Below are 17,004 nucleotides of genomic sequence, written 5' to 3' on the forward strand. Positions count from 1 at the left end.
CCCCAGAGAAGGAAGGGTTTCTGGGGCAGGAGTGAACAATTGCAATAGCACTGAGGAGAGTGAGGCAAGAGGATCACAAGTCCAAGACCAGCCTGCATAGGCTGCATAGAAAGACCCTGTTGCAGAGTGAAGGAGGGAGCAATGGAAGAGAGAGAGAGAATGGGCAGAGATAAAGGCCAAACTGGACCTACAAGATCAAATCCCAAGGAATCTTGAATGTCAAGTTTAGAATAATGGATAAAAATATTAATCATGGGCTGGAGATATGGCTTAGCTGTTAAGTGCTTGCATGTGAAGCCTAAGGACCACAGCTCAAGGCTGGATTCCCCAGGACCCACATAAGCCAGATGCACAAAGTGGTGCATGCATCTGGAGTTTGTTTACTGGCTGGAGACCTGGACCCTGCTGTGCCCATTCTCTCTCTCTCAAACAAATAAATAAAAATAAACAAAAATACATTAATCATGATGAATACTGAGGTAGGCATCATGCTAAGTACTTTTATTTGTACTGTCTCATCTAGTCCTCTCAAGTGTGCCAGAGTAGTGGCTGCCCAGCCCAGTTTCCACATGAGGATTTTGAGCATCTGAGAGACTCTGATCCTTACCTGGTGACTCAGCTAATAAATGGGGAAGCCAAGACTTGAACCTATATCTCCCTGACCCCAAGGTCTATGATCTTTTTCTTTTTTCTTTTCTTTTCTTTTTTTTTTTCCTTTCCTTTCTTTCTTTCTTTTTTTTTGTTTTTTTTTGTTTTTTGTTTTTTTGAGGTAGGGTCTCTCTCTAGCTCAAGCTGACCTGGAATTCACTATGTAGTCTCAGAGTAGCCTCGAACTCATGGTGATCCTCCTACCTCTGCTTCCCATGTGCTAGGATTAAAGGCATGCGCCACCATGCCTGGCTTAAGGTCCATGATCTTAACCACTGACTGTGGTATGACCATTATCTTCATACACTGCCCTGTGTGACCTTGAATTTTATCCATTTCACAGGGTTTGGACTTCAGTCTGTCCAACATGAAAACCTTTCACACAGGGAAATAACCTCATGAAGTGGGTATCATTAGAAGTATCTCTACCACATGATTATGGAGGTGGGAGAGAGAAAACAAGACTGATCTCTTCTGCATGCTCACCTTTGCTGAGAGAACCTGCTTCTCACCTCCCAGGTCCCTCAGCTATTCACTGAATGACAGTCCAGGTGCTTTATTCACCCTTTAAGCAGGACCTGACCCATTTTCCTAAAGTTCAATATTTCATTTTTATTTAGGGCAAAATAAAATTTCATTATCCATTCATCACTTGATGGGCATCTAGGCTGGCTCCATTTTCTTGCTACTGTAAATGCAGCAGCAGTGAAAGAGATGCACAGGTATCTCTGGAGTATGATATTCAGATGGATTCCTAGAAGTGGTATAGCTGGTTGTAAGGTACTTTTGTTTATTGGATTTTTGAGGAACCTCCACAGATTTTCATAGCAGCTAGATCAGTGTACACTCCCATCAATATTGAATCAGGGTTCCCCTTTCTCCCCATACCCTTGTCAACATTTGTTGTCATTTGTTTTGTTGATAGCCATTCTGACTGGGGTGAAATGGAATCTCAAAGTAATTTTATTTTATTTTTTTAAATTTATTAATTTGCAAGAAGAGAGAAGGAAGGAGCCAGGATCTTTTGCCACTTCAAACGATAAACTCCAGATGTATGCACCAGTTTATGTATCTGGTTTTACATGGGTATTGGTGAATGAAACCTGGCCCATCAGGCTTTGCAAGCAAGCACCTTTAATCACAGAGCAATCTCTCCAACACTCAAAGTAGTTTTACTTTGAATTTCCCTAGTAACTAAGATATTAAACATTTTAAAAATATTTATTAGAGGGCTGGAGAGATGGCTTAGCGGTTAAGCGCTTGCCTGTGAAGCCTAAGGACCCTGGTTCGAGGCTCGGTTCCCCAGGTCCCACGTTAGCCAGATGCACAAGGGGGCGCACGCGTCTGGAGTTAATTTGCAGAGGCTGGAGGCCCTGGCGCACCCATTCTCTCTCTCTCTCTCTATCTGTCTTTCTCTCTGTGTCTGTCGCTCTCAAATAAATAAATAAATAAATAAAATTTAAAAAAATTTAAAAAATATTTATTAGATACTTGTGGTTTTTTAATATTTTATTTTTATTTATTTATTTGAAAGAGATATCCAGAAATAGGCAGGGAGAAAGAGAGAGAATGGGCAGGCTAGGGCCTCCAGCTGCTGCAAACAAACTCCAGATGTATGCACCCCCTGTGCATCTGGCTTACATGGCCTTGGGGAGTTGAACCTGGGTCCTTTGGCTTTGCAGGCAAAGCCTTAACTGCTAAGCTAAGCCGTCTCTCCAGCCTGTTTTTTTTGTTTGTTTGTTTGTTTGGTTTTTTTTTTTTTTTTTTTTTTGAGATAGGGTCTCACTGTAGCTTAGGCTAATCTAGAACTCATTCTGTAGCCCTAGGCTGGTCTCAAACTCACACCATTTGTATTTTTTTATTCTTTTGAGAATGCTATTCAGTTTCATTTTAGTTTTAATTTTCTTCCTGCTTTTAGTTTTTTAGTTCTTTGTGTATTCTAGATATTAATCCTCTGTCACATGTATAGCTAGCAGATTTTCACCCATTTTGTAGGCTGGCTCATCACCCAGTTCTGGTTTCCTTTGCTGTAAAGAGTCTTTTTAATTTCATGAAGTCTCATTTGTTATTTTTAGTCATATTTCCTGAGTGGCCCCATTTCTATTTAAAGTCCTTACCTATGCCTATATTTTGTAGTTACTCCTTACTTTTTTGTCTAACAGTTCCAGAATTTCAGGTTTTACACTGAGCTCCTTAATCTATTTGAGTTGTTTTTTTTGTGAAATATGAGAGATATCGATCTACATTAATTTTTCTATATGTGGACATACCATTTCCCAATATCATTTGCTAAAGATGCTGTTTTCTACTCTGCATTTTTGGTGTCTTTGTCAAGGTGGCTATAGTAGCATGGACTTATATTGGAGTCTCCTATTCTTTTTTATTTTTATATATTTGTTTTTCTTTTATTAATTAGTTTTGTACTCAGAGAATAGAGTCAATTTGGTACCATTGTTAGGATTATTCATGTCCTACCCCTTCCCCATGGTTCCTTCTTTTTTTTTTCTTTTTTGAGTTTTTTTAAATTTTTTATTTATTTATTTGAGAGCGACAGACACAGAGAGAAAGACAGATAGAGGGAGAGAGAGAGAATGGGCGCGCCAGGGCTTCCAGCCTCTGCAAACGAACTCCAGACGCGTGCGCCCCCTTGTGCATCTGGCTAACGTGGGACCTGGGGAACCGAGCCTCGAACCGGGGTCCTTAGGCCTCACAGGCAAGCGCTTAACCACTAAGCCATCACTCCAGCCCCCCATGGCTCCTTCTTGTTGAGGTATATGGGTCATGCATTCTGGAGTTAGCCCACAGTTATGGGTAGGATAAATGTCTCTGCATATCATGACCTAACATGTGGCTCTGACATTCTTTCTGCCCCCTCTTCTGCAAAATTTCCCTGAGCCATGTTGGATTCATTTTTGGTCTGCTTCAGTGATGAGGTGTTGGGGGCCTCTGGGTCTCTGGATATCTGATTTGGTAGGAGTTGATTTTTCTCTGTGTTGATCTCCTTTCCCCTTGTGCTGGTATCTGATTCACCAAGAAAATAGCACCCTTGCTTGTTTCACCAATCATTCTTAGTTTCAGCTGGGACCCTTTTGAGGTATGATGGGGTGGCTCTCTCCTTAGGATATACATCTGAAAGATAGAAGCAGATTCTCCAATGGAGAGTAAGTTAGCACCAGACAAATGAGATAACCCTTACTTTTTTATAGAGAATTTAATAGGTATAGGCCCTCTTGTAGCCCACGATTGATGGTAGCTTGTTAATGGAGAGTGGGCTTATATTTGGATATGTTTCTGATTTGTTTCCCAGATCCAGCTATGGGTACTGTAGCATTGAGGGGATCAGTTAGCCAAATCAAGAGCAGTTGGTTTCCCACCATGGCTGTGTGTCACTATTGCACTTGTGTGAGCATCATGACAGGTTATTTGCTGCTGAGTAGGTTAGACCATGAGTTACTTGGACAGATACTGGTCATTTTCCCCCAGTCGCCCATGTAGCACCTTCTGGCACTGGACACGCTGACTGTCTGGGGACTGACTCTCTTCCAGCTTCCAGCCATGCCATTCCATTTTACGTGTCAACCACATAAGGTGTCTTCAGCAGTAGGGTTTTACCACTAACCTTTGGTAGGTCATCAAGTACTCTGACAGAATTCTGTCTTTCCTTTAGGAAACCTTGTAGGTCTCTCTGATCAAAAGCTCACTGTGGATGATTGTCACATGCTGGGACTGAGAGTTACAGGTCAGTGCCCACTAAGTAAAGGAAGAAAAAGATAACTAATATTAAACAGTTAGAGAGAGAGAGTGAAGGAGAGAGAGAGAGAGAGAGAAGGAGAAAGAGAAGCTGTAGAAGATTAAGGTCAGTCTTCATCATACCCTCTCCAGTATCTTATGGCTCAGGTGTTCCCTCTAAGGGCCTGGTGAAGGTTCAGCCATTTGGTCTGCCTTTTAGGATGTAGAATTTTATGATACCATTGCCATTTGGGTCTAGATTTGTGTTTCCCACCCCTTTCATTGCCCTCTCCTCCCTCCCACCCATCCTATTGTCTAGTCCATGAGATGCTTGCTGGGTATGTAAGGCATCTTGGGTAGATTCAGGTTAGGTGCTGTAGATGAGTGAGACTATGTGGCGATTAAAAATATGGAATGCTTCATAAATTAGCGTGTCATCCTTGTGCAGGGGTCATGCTAATCTTCTCTGTATCATTCCAATTTTAGTATATGTGCTGCCAAAGTGAGTACTGGAGTCTCCTATTCTATTTCATTGTTCTACATAAGGTTTTTGTGCTTCCACATGAATCTTATGATTTCTTTTTCTATTTTTGTTAAGAATAGCATTTGAATTTGAATGAAGATTGCATTGAATCTTTAAATTGGTTTTGGCAAAACAGCTATTTAATGATATTGCTTTTTGTGATTCATGCATAGATCTTTCTATATTTTAGTGTCTTCAATTTCTTTCTTCAGTGTTTTAAAGTTGTTATTGTAGGGTCTTTTACCTCCTTGGTTAGGTATGTTCCAATGTATTTGTTGAGGCTTTGTACTGTTTCCATGATTTCTTTTTTTAGTATGTTTGACATTGATATACAGGAAGGCTATTTATTTTTATATATTAATTTGCATTTTACCACTTCCCTAAAAGTGTTTATTAGCTCTAGGAGTTTTTTGAGGGTGTTTTTAGGATCTCATGTATATAGAATCATATTATCTGCAAATAAAGATATTTTGATTTTTTCTTTTTCTATTCATACCTCTTTTATATCCTTCTCTTGTGTTATTGCTGTAGTTAAGATGTTGAGCATTATATTGAGTAGGAGAGGGGATAAACTCTCTTGCTTTGTTCCTCTTAGTGAGAACGGTTCTAGTTTTCTCCATGTGGCATGATGTTGCCTATCAGTTTGTTATATATACCTTTTATTATCTTGATGTGTTCCCTCTTTCCTTAGGCTATCTTTCTTCTGATTTGTTTTTTTTTTAATTGTTATTAACATTTTCCATGATTATAAAATATATCCCATGGTAATTACCTCCCTCCCCACCCTCACACTTTCACATTTGAAATTCCATTCTCCATCATATTACCTCCCCATTACAATCATTGTAATTACATATATACAATATCAACTTATTAAGTATCCTCCCTTCCTTTCTCTACCCTTTATGTCTCCTTTTTACCTTACTGGCCTCTGCTACTAAGTATTTTCCTTCTCACGCAGAAGCCCAATCATCTGTAGCTAGGATCCACATATGAGAGAGAACATGTGGCACTTGGCTTTCTGAGCCTGGGTAACCTCACTTAGTATAATCCTTTCCAGGTCCATCCATTTTTCTGCAAATTTCATAACTTCATTTTTCTTTACCGCTGAGTAGAACTCCATTGTATAAATGTGCCACATCTTCATTATCCACTCATCAGTTGAGGGACATCTAGGCTGGTTCCATTGCCCAGCTATTATAAATTGAGCAGCAATAAAACATGGTTGAGCATGTACTTCTAAGGAAATGAGATGAGTTCTTTGGATATATGCCTAGGAGTGCTATAGCTGGGTCATATGGTAGAACAATCTTTAGCTGTTTTAGGAACCTCCACACTGTTTTCCACAATGGCTGGACCAGATTGCATTCCCACCAGCAGTGGAGAAGGGTTCCTTTTTTTCCACATCCCCGCCAACATTTATGATCATTTGTTTTCATGATGGTGGCCAATCTGACAGGAGTGAGATGGAATCTCAATGTAGTTTTAATCTGCATTTCCCTGATGACTAGTGACGTAGAACATTTTTTAAGATGCTTATATGCCATTTGTACTTCTTCCTTTGAGAATGCTCTATTTAGCTCCATAGCCCATTTTTTGATTGGCTGGTAAGATTCCTTATTATTTAACTTTTTGAGTTCTTTGTATATCCTAGATACTAATCCTCTAACAGATATATAGCTGGTGAAGATTTTTTCACCATTCTATAGGTTGCCTCTTTGCTTTTTTCACTGTGTCCTTTGCAGTGCAAAATCTTTGTAATTTCATGAGGTCCCAGTGGTTAATCTGTGGTTTTATTGCCTGAGCAATTGGGGTTGTATTCAGAAAGTCTTTGCCAAGACCAATATGTTGAAGGGTTTCCCCTACTTTTTCCTTTAGCAGTTTCAGAGTTTCAGGTCTGATGTTAAGGTCTTTAATCCATTTGGACTTAATTCTTGTGCATGGCGAGAGAGAAGAATCTATTTTCATCCTTCTGCAGATATATATCCAGTTTTCAAAACACTATTTGCTGAAGAGGCTGTCTATTCTCCAATGAGTATTTTTGGCATTTTTATCGAATATCAGGTGGCTATAGCTACTTGGGCTTACATCGGGGTCCTCTATTCTGTTCCACTGATCTACATGTCTGTTTTTGTGCCAGTACCAAGCTGTTTTTGTTACTATGGCCCTGTAGTATAGGTTAAAATCAGGTATTGTGATACCACCAGCCTCTTTTTTGTTGCTCAGTATTATTTTAGATATTCGAGGTTTTTTGTGATTCCAAATGAATTTTTGGATTGTTTTTTCTATTTCCATGAAGAAAGCCTTTGGAATTTTGATAGGGATTGCATTAAATGTGTAGATTGCTTTAGGTAAGATTGCCATTTTCACAATATTGATGCTTCCAATCCAGGAGCAAGGGATGTTTCTCCGCGTTCTAGTGTCTTCTGCAATTTCTCGCTTGAGTGTTTTAAAGTTCTCATTGTAGAGATTCTTTACTTCCTTGGTTAGTTTTACTCCAAGGTACTTTATTTTTTTTGATGCAATTGTGAACGGGAGTGATTCTCTGATTTCATCCTCTGTGTGTTTGTTGTTAGCATATATGAAGGCTACTGATTTCTGTGTTTACTTTGTATCCTGCTACATTGCTGTAGGTTTTTTTTTTAAATTTTATTTATTTATTTATTTGAGAACAACAGACACAGAGAGAAAGACAGATAGAGGGAGAGAGAGAGAATGGGCGTGCCAGGGCTTCCAGCCACTGCAAACAAACTCCAGATGCGTGCGCCCCCTTGTGCATCTGGCTAATGTGGGACCTGGGGAACCGAGCCTCGAACCGGGGTCCTTAGGCTTCACAGGCAAGCACTTAACCACTAAGCAATCTCTCCAGCCCTGCTGCAGGTGTTGATCAGCTCTAAGAGTTTGCTAGTAGACTCTTTAGGGTCCTTTATGTATAGAATCATGTCATCTGCAAATAATGATAACTTGATCTCTTCCTTTCCAATTTGTATCCCTTTTATGTGTGTCTCTTGCCTTATTGCTATGGCTAAGACTTCCAAAACTATAGTAAATAAAAGTGGGGACAGTGGACACCCTTGCCTTGTTCCTGATTTTAGTGGAAAAGCTTCCAGTTTTTCCCCATTTAGTAATATGTTGGATGTAGGCTTATCATAAATAGCCTTTATTATATTGAGATATGTTCCTTCTATTCCCAGTCTCTGTAGGACTTTTATCAAGAAGGGATGTTGGATTTTATCAAATGCTTTCTTTGCGTCTAATGAGATGATCATGTGATTTTTGTCCTTCAACCCGTTTATGTAATGTATTACATTTATAGTTTTGCGTATGTTGAACTATCCCTGCATCTCTGGGATAAAGCCTACTTGGTCAGGGTGAAAGATCTTTTTGATATACTCTTGTATTCTGATTGCCAATATTTTGTTTAGAATTTTTGCATCTATGTTCATAAGGGAGATAGGTCTGTAATTTTCTTTTTTTGTTCTATCTTTGCCTGGTTTTGGTATCAGGGTGATGCTGGCCTCATAGAAGGAGTTTGGTAGAATTCCTTCTTTTTCTATTTCCAGGAAAAGCTTAAGAAGCAATGGTGTTAGCTCTTCATTGAAGGTTTGGTAAAATTCAGCAGTGAATCCATCTGGGCGTGGATTATTTTTAGTTGGGAGATTATTGATAACTGTTCGGATCTCCATGTTTGTTATAGGTCTATTTAAGTGATTAATCTCATTTTGATTTAATTTAGGTAGGTCATATAGATCAAGGAAATCATCCATTTCTTTCAGATTTTCATACTTTGTGGAGTATATGCTTTTATAGTATGTCCCTATAATTTTTTGAATTCTCTGGAATCTGTTGTGATGTTACCTTGTTCATCTCTGATTTTATTAATTTGTGTCTCTTCTCTCTTTCTTTTGGTCAGATTTGCTAAGGGTTTATCAATCTTGTTTATCCTTTCAAAGAACCAACTCTTTGTTTCATTAATTCTTTGGATTGTTCTTTTTGTTTCTATTTCATTAATTTCTGCCTTAATCTTTATTATTTCTTCCCGCCTACTGATTTTTGGTTTGCCTTGTTCTTCTTTTTCCAAGGCTTTAAGGCGAAGCATTAGGTCGTTTACTTGCGACCTTTCTAATTTCTTAATATAGGCACTTAAGGCTATAAATTTACCTATTAGAACTGCCTTCATTGTGTCCCAGAGATTTTGGTATGTTGTGTTCTCATTATCATTTGACTCTATAAATTTTTTGATTTCCTTCTTGATTTCTTCATTGACCCATTCATCATTTAGTAGTGTATTGTTTAGTTTCCATGATTTTGTGTATGCTCTATAGCCTTTCTTGCTACTGATTTGTAGTTAAATTCCATTGTGGTCAGATAGAATGCAAGGAATTATTTCAATTTTCCTGAATTTGTTAAGATTTGCTTTATGTCCTAATATATGGTCTATTTTAGAGAATGTTCCATGTGCTGCTGAAAAGAATGTATATTCTGCAGCCTTTGGATGAAATGTCCTGTATATATATATATCTGTTAAGTCCATTCCTTCTATGACCTCATTTAGTCCAGATGCCTCTCTGTTTATTTTTTCCCGGGATGACCTGTCAATTGATGAGAGTGGGGTGTTAAAGTCACCAACCACCACTGTGTTTGGTGTTGTGACCTTAGTTCTAATAGTGTTTGTTTGACGAATTTGGGAGCCCCCATGTTAGGTGCATATATGTTTAGGACTGTAATGTCCTCCTGTTGGAGTGTGCCCTTAATCAATATGAAGTGACCTTCCTTATCTTTCTTGAGTAATGTTGGACTAAAGTCTATCCTGTCCGATATTAGGATAGCAACCCCTGCTTGTTTTCTAGGCCCATTTGCTTGAAACACCGTCTTCCAACCTTTCACCCTAAGATAATGTCTATCCTTTGTAGAAAGGTGAGTTTCTTGGAGACAACAAATTGTAGGATCCTGCTTTTTAACCCAGTCTGCAAATCTATGTCTTTTCATTGGGGCATTGACGCCGTTGGTATTAAGAGATATTATTGAAAGGTTTGTATTTATGTTTGCCTTTTTCTGTGTGTGTGGTTCTGGTTCTACCTGTGCTCTCTTCTATTAACTAGTATTTGAGTATTGCTTGTTTTTTCTAGGTTCCTTATATGTGTGCTTTTCCTTTTCTTCAGCATGGAGGATTCTATCAAGTATTTTCTGTAGAGATGGTTTTGTCTTCAAATACTCCTTTAACCTGCTTTTGTCATGGAATGTCCTTATTTCTCCATCTATTTGAATGGATAACTTTGCAGGATAAAGTAACCTTGGTGAACAGTTGTTATCTTTCAGAACTTGGAATATATCACCCCACGCCCTTCTGGCTTTAAAAGTTTGTGTTGAACAATCTGCTGTAATCCTGATGGGCTTACTTTTGTAGGTAACTTGATTTTTCTCTCTAAGCGCTTTCAATATGTTTTTCTTTGGTGTGTGTGTTTGCAAGTTTGATTATAATATGGCGAGGGGAGGTTCTTTCTGGGTTTTGTCTGACTGGGGTTCTAAAGGCTTCCTGTATCTGTATTGGCACCTCTTTCCCAATTTGGGGGAAATTTTCTTCTATGATTTTGTTGAAGACACCTACTATGCCTTTTGAGTGAAATTCTTCTCCTTCTACTATGCCCTGAATTCTAATATTTGATATTTCATGGTGTCCTGAATATCTTGAAATTCCCACTCATACTTTTCTATAAGTTTGTCTTTTTCTTTGTTGGCCTGTATTAGGTCTGCCACCTGGTCTTCTAGCTTAGATATTCTGTCCTCTCCTTCATCCATTCTACTGGTGAGATTTTCTACAGAGTTTTTTTATTTCATTAACTGTGTTCTTCATTGCTAGTAATTCTGACTGGTTTTTCTTTATTATTTCTATTTCCTTATTTATGTCTTGTATTGCCTTCTTTATTTCATTAAATTGGTGTCCTGCATCTTCTTTGATTTCCTCTTTTGTTCCTTTGATTTCCTCTTTGATTTCTTCTTTGATTCCTTTGATTTGTTCTTTGACTTCTTTGAACATATTTATAATCATTCTTTTGAAATCTTTCTCAGGCATTTCCTCTAACTCGTTCTCAGTCGAGGTCATTTCTGATGCTTTAATACTTTTAGGTGGATTTATATTGTCTTGCTTTTTAGTGTTTCTTGTGTTATAATGTATATCTTTTTGCATCTTGGATTAAGTTAATGCTTGGATTTTCTAGCTAGCTGGGTATTCTTAGCTGTATCAATTGATTTGATGTTATATATTTTCAGGGTAGGAGCTTAAGGTGTTAGATGTGGCTCTTAAGACTCTGAGAGTATCTACAAAGGTGCTCCTAGGGGTTGAGTTTCCCTGCTATGGGAGTATTCAAATAGGCTGAGTGGAATAAAACACAGGTAGATTCTAAAATTTAACTAAACAATGTACCCATTCAGTCTAAAACAACCCCAAGTATGTATGCCAGAGTAGTTATTATAACAACCAGATCCTCTATCAACATAGAGGTTAAGATTTCTGGTCTGTTGAGGGATTCCAGTCAGCTTGTGACCAAGTGAGACCCTTCCCTGGTGCAAACCCGGTTACCTTGGATGATTTTGGTCTCAGTCAAGTTGCTGCCTGGGTCGTCGGGCTGCTGTTCTGATTTCTGGAGCTGGGCACTGGCTTTTCCTGCATGGCTAAGCCAAGCCTGGCAACTGTGGCCATGCAGATCAGCACCCCTGCTGCTGGAACTGCTGCTGTGAAAGCTGCCTTTGCTGGGTCTGTCAGCAGCTCAAGCTGCTGCTGCTAGGCCCACTGCTGCTGTTGCCTCTGCTTCTGCTGCTGCTGTAGCTGCCACTTCTGGAGCCACTGCTGTTGCTGAAGCTGCTGCTACTGGGTCTGCTGTTGTTTCTGCTCCTGGGTCCGCTGCTGTTGGGGCCGCTGGTACCGGTTCTGGAGCTGCTGATGTTGCTGCCGAACTCTACTCCTGCTTGGGTCCCGCTGTCGGCTCAAGTTGGCGTGGCATGTCCCAGACCACTGTTCTGTTCCCCGGAGCTGGGCTCAGGCAGTGGGGGAGGGGAGGGAGCCACAGCTGCTCTTGTTCTCTCGCTGCTCCACATGTTCTTCTACCTCGTGGTCTGCTCCTCCATTGCTCACTGCCGCTCTCCCTTCATGTTTCCTGAGTTGCAGAGAGCACCAGTATGAGTGGAAGCTCCCGCACCTGGCTTTTCCTGCGGCTGGAGCCAAGCCTGGCAGCTTTCTTGTGCACCCCACCACCGCCGTGGTTGGCGGAGCTGCCGTTGCCGCTTTTGCTGGCCTGTGCAGGCTCTGGATTCTCTGGATCTCTTCTACTTCTCCGCTGCTGCTTCATTTTCCTATACACCTCACTTTTTAGTAAAAGTGTGGATTTTGCTGAGTTTTTTTGGTCTTTTTTCCCCCCCAGGCTGCTTTGGCGTGGTACCTACAACGCCATCTTAACTGGAAGTCTGATTTGGTTTTTTGAGGTAGGGTCTCACTCTAGACCAGGCTAACCTGTAATTAACTATGTAGTCTCAAGCTGGCCTTGAACTCACCGTGGTCCTCCTACCTCTGCTTTCTGAGTGTTGGGTTAAAGGCTGGTGCCACTATGCCTGGCAGAACTGTTTCGATTTTTATCATAAAGTGATGTGGATCCTTCTCAGAAGTTACAATTCCTGAGTTGATTGTGTGATTTCTGTTCTTGAGACTTTTTATGTGATGAATTACATTTGTTGATTTATGCATGTTGAACAATCCCTAAGTTTCTGGTACAATGACAACTTGGTTATGGTGAATGATATTCTCTCTCTCTCTCTCTCTCTCTCTCTCTCTCTCTCTCTCTCTCTCTCTGTGTGTGTGTGTGTGTGTGTGTAAGCCAGAGATTAACGTCAGGTGTCTCCCTTGACCACCTTCTTCATGTCACTTGAGCCCAGAATCTGGGATTCAACTTGTCTAGCTAACCACCTTAACCTGGAAAATAAAAGTGTGCATGACCATGCCCAGCTCAAAAATTATTTTTACTTATTTATTTGCATGTGCATGTGTGTGTCAGGGAGGAGCATACACCAGAGTTTCTTGCCACTGCAAACATACACCAGATGCTTGTGCCACTATTGCAAATGGCTTATCATGGGTGCTAGGGAATTTAACACAGGCCAGCAAGCTTTGTAATCAAGCACCTTTAAACAGTGAGCCTCAGTCCTAGTTGTTGTTTTCAAGGAACTTGTAGTTTGAATGATGACCCTCAATATATTCAGGATTTTTTTAAAGTTTTTAATTTAGATCTGCAGTTACATGTGGGTAGATCATAGGGTCTAGCCTTTGACAGCTATAATTTTTTTTCAGAACTTGAGTTACTTCTTTGAAACCCTTCTGGATTTTAGTTTCTATTGATTAGCTATTATTTGGATGGGTCTACTCTTTTTTTGTGACTTGATTCTTCTTTGTTGTAGCTTTCAATATACTTTCTTTGTTCTGTACATTTAATGTTTTGACTACAACATGACCTTGGGACTTACTTTTCTAAGCCTGTCTGTTTGGTGTTATGTATGCCTCTGTGACATACAGATGAATGGCAAATTTTCTTCCATAACTTTATTGCCATGGGATTCCTCTCCTTCTTGTATGCCCTTATTTCATATATTTGGTCTTTTCATGACATCCCAAACATCTCATATGTTCCAATCATATATCTTTTTCTTTTCAAAAAAATTTATTGATAAATCATGTAAACAATATTTCTTGGTAAAATTTTTATCTCTTATCTTTCTTATCTCCATCTCCCATTCATTCATTAAAAAAATTATCATTAAGCAGGGCATGGTGGCTCATATATACAATCACTTATAATTATCTATAATCACAGCACTCAGATAAGAGGATCACCATGAATTAAGGCCAGCTTAGGTGACAGAATGAGTTCCAGGTCAGCCTGGGTGTGATGATTAATCTCTGGTTGTCAACTTAACAGGATTTAAAATCACCGTGAATGCAAAGCTCCGGTCATGTCTGTGAGGAATTTTATAGATAGATTAGTTGATGTAGGGGCTTAATCTAAACTGTGAGTGACACCATCTTGTGGGCTGGGTTCCTGGGCTATCCAAAAAGGAGAGAGCTGGCTGAGTAGAGCATTCATTACTATTCATTGCTTCCTCACAGTATTCGATTGGATGTAACCAACTCATTTGGCTATGATGGACTGTAACCTGGAACTATAAGCTGAAATAAACCCTTGCTCCTCTAAATTAATTTATGTTGGCATTTTGTCCCAGTAATGAGAAAGTAGATGACATACTTGGCTAGAGTAAGCCCCTGCCTCAAAAGCAAAACAAACAAGCAAAGCCAAAAACAACTATTGTCTTAGAATGGTTCAGTTCCTCTACTTTGTCCATAAGCCCTGATATTCTGTCTGCCTCCTCCCATCCCCACAGTCCATTATATTGGTAAGGCTTTCCACAGAGCTTGTTATCTGACTTATTTAATTTTTCATTTCTAAATTGATTTCAATTTGGTTTTCCTACTGACTCTTTATTTAATTCTATTTTTATATTCTGAGTTTACTTTCTTATTCATTCAGCTGTTATTCATGTCCTCATTGAATTCTCTGAATATACTTATTCTTTCAAATTCTTTTGAATTTTATCTAAGTTGCTATCATTTGTGACCATTACTATGTGACTGGTAGTGTTCAAAGGAGACATGTGTTGGCTTTGCATGTTATTTGTCTTTCTGCAATGGGACTTGTACATGTGGAATTAATTGGTTGACTCTTTCTGGCACACCTGGGTTGAATGAGCATTTACATTGGTACTTCACGTTTCCCCAGCTTAGCTGGATGTTCAGTTGTGGAGAGAGTTGTTTTGATTCATGTGTGGAGTTGCTAAAGTGATCTTAGTTTGGTGTTGCAGTCAGGTTCACATTGCTGGTAGAAATCACCCAACTAAGAGTAGCTTGTAGGAAAAAATAAAAAGGGTTTATTTTGGCTTACAGACTCAAGGGGAAGCTCCACAAAGGCAGGGGGAAAGTGATTGCATGAGTAGAAGGTGGACATCAACCCCTGGCCAACATCAGGCGGACAACAGGAACAGGAGAGTGTGCCAAACACTGGCAAGGGGGAGCTGGCTATAACACCCATAAACCCACCTCCAACAATACACTGCCTCCAGGAGGTATTAATTCCCAAATCTCCATCAGCTGGGAACCTAGCATTCAGAACCCCTAAGTTTATGGGGAGCACCTGAATCACACCACCACACTTGACTTGGGTTGAGGTGTAGTCTCTGCTCTCATGAGGGGCACCTGCATGGTATGGTGAGAGGTGCCAGAGCTGGAGTAAGTGTCATGCATTCCCAGACCACATAAACTAGGGTCCACTCACATGGTGCACAGGAACCAGGGTCCCAGGATCAAGTGGCAGGAATTCATCCCATACTCTAACATCAAGGTCCTTCTGGCCATTACCCAAGTACCAGTATGGCAGAATATGAAGGGCAGATTATATGATTATTTTGAAATACAAAACTTGGTAGACATAAAACAGATCCATGGTGACAAGGGTCTGGAAATGGAAGGAGGAATTAGCATCAAAGAGCACCAAGGAAACCTCCTATGGTGTCTGAGCTGTCCTCTATCTTAATTGTAGTGACTATTAAGTGGTTATGTGTGCTTTTCAATACTCATGAAACTATATGCCAAAACAAAGGTGAGCTTTCTGTCTAAGACAACAGTTTTTCTGCCAAGAAGAGAGTTGGGGGTATGGAGATATGGAGTGAGTAGGACAGATCCCTGTTCCCTGGCTCCTCCCAGTCCCCTGGTGGCCTGGTAGGTCCCACTGTGCCTTGCTTAGAGAGATCTGGTCCCTGTGTGAGCTGTGGAATCAGTCCTTTTGCTCTGGTATCCTGACTAGCCACTGGGAACCAACAACCCTGTTCACCTGATCAGAGGGTGCATGGCCAAAGGACAAAAACTGCTTCCTCCTCAGTAAAATAAAGAGTCTTCCTAAAATGAGGAGACAACAATGCAAAAAAGCCAACAAAAGAGATCTCCACCAAGGATGCCTAGTCTGACAGTGGAAGCCTCCAATGAAATCATAGAGAAATCAACAGAAATTCATTCCCAAAATGAAAACATAACAACCAATGAGACCCTGATCAGAAAAGTTGCTGTAAAAAAATGTTGCTGAGCTGGAAGAAAACCATCAAAGAACCAAAAATGGCTTCAATGAAATTGAACAGAATGGTCTCCTACAGTGTTCTGATTATGACAGTAGGCCTAACTTGATCGAAGAAAACAATAGAACCCTCCAAAGAGATATGACTAAATTGAAGGTGAGCCAAGAAATGAAAGATCTCAACAACCAGTTGATTAAGCTTAATAAAGACTTGATCAAATGCAAGAATGAATTCCAGGAAGCATCAAGAAAATCAGAACTTGAATTAGAATCAGAATTACAATTAGAAACAGACAGGACCAAAGAAGAAACTCCAAGACACATTATAGTTAAAACTCCTAACAATGAAAACAAAGAGAGAATATTAAAAGCAGAAAGAGAGAAACCATTCACAACATACAAAAGCAATCCCATCAGAATTACATCAGATTTCTCAATGGAAACCCTGAAAGTCAGAAGGGCCTGAAATGGAACACTTCAAGGTCTAAAAAACTATGGCTTCCAACACAAGCTACTCAACCCAGCAAAAACATCCCTCATAATAGATGGTGAAAAAAAAAAAAAAAAAAAAAAACAACTTTCCATGAAAAAAGTCAACTCTATGATTATATGAACCTAAGCTAAACCTACAGAGAATACTTGAGGAACTACTCCACACAGAACAGTCAAATAACCAATCTCAAGAGCCAACAAGATCACAATAACAAAAATAGACCAGGTTCAAAATAGTACCAAACACAAGAAAGCACCAAACCCACATAAAACACATCATCATGGCAGGAATTAATTCAAACCTCACAGTTATAATTTAAATATCAGTTGTCTTAACTCACCAATCAAAAGATACAACTTATCAGCGTGGATCAAAAACTGGGCCCTCCTATCTGCTGTCTTCAAGAAACCCACCTCACCACTAGAGATAGACACCTCCTCAGGGTGAAA

At 39.7% G+C, this 17,004-nt stretch overlaps 1 non-coding gene across 1 annotated transcript; it reads right to left on the bottom strand.

The window, feature by feature from the left end:
• Nucleotides 1-4,780: 4,780 nt before the first annotated feature.
• Nucleotides 4,781-4,887, bottom strand: LOC123463052. Its single transcript, XR_006638664.1, has one exon. It is a non-coding gene; the product is annotated as a U6 spliceosomal RNA (small nuclear RNA).
• Nucleotides 4,888-17,004: the final 12,117 nt, after the last annotated feature.

Source organism: Jaculus jaculus, chromosome 8 (genome assembly GCF_020740685.1).
Source record: "Jaculus jaculus isolate mJacJac1 chromosome 8, mJacJac1.mat.Y.cur, whole genome shotgun sequence".
In the NCBI taxonomy this organism is placed as follows: Eukaryota; Metazoa; Chordata; class Mammalia; order Rodentia; family Dipodidae; genus Jaculus; species Jaculus jaculus.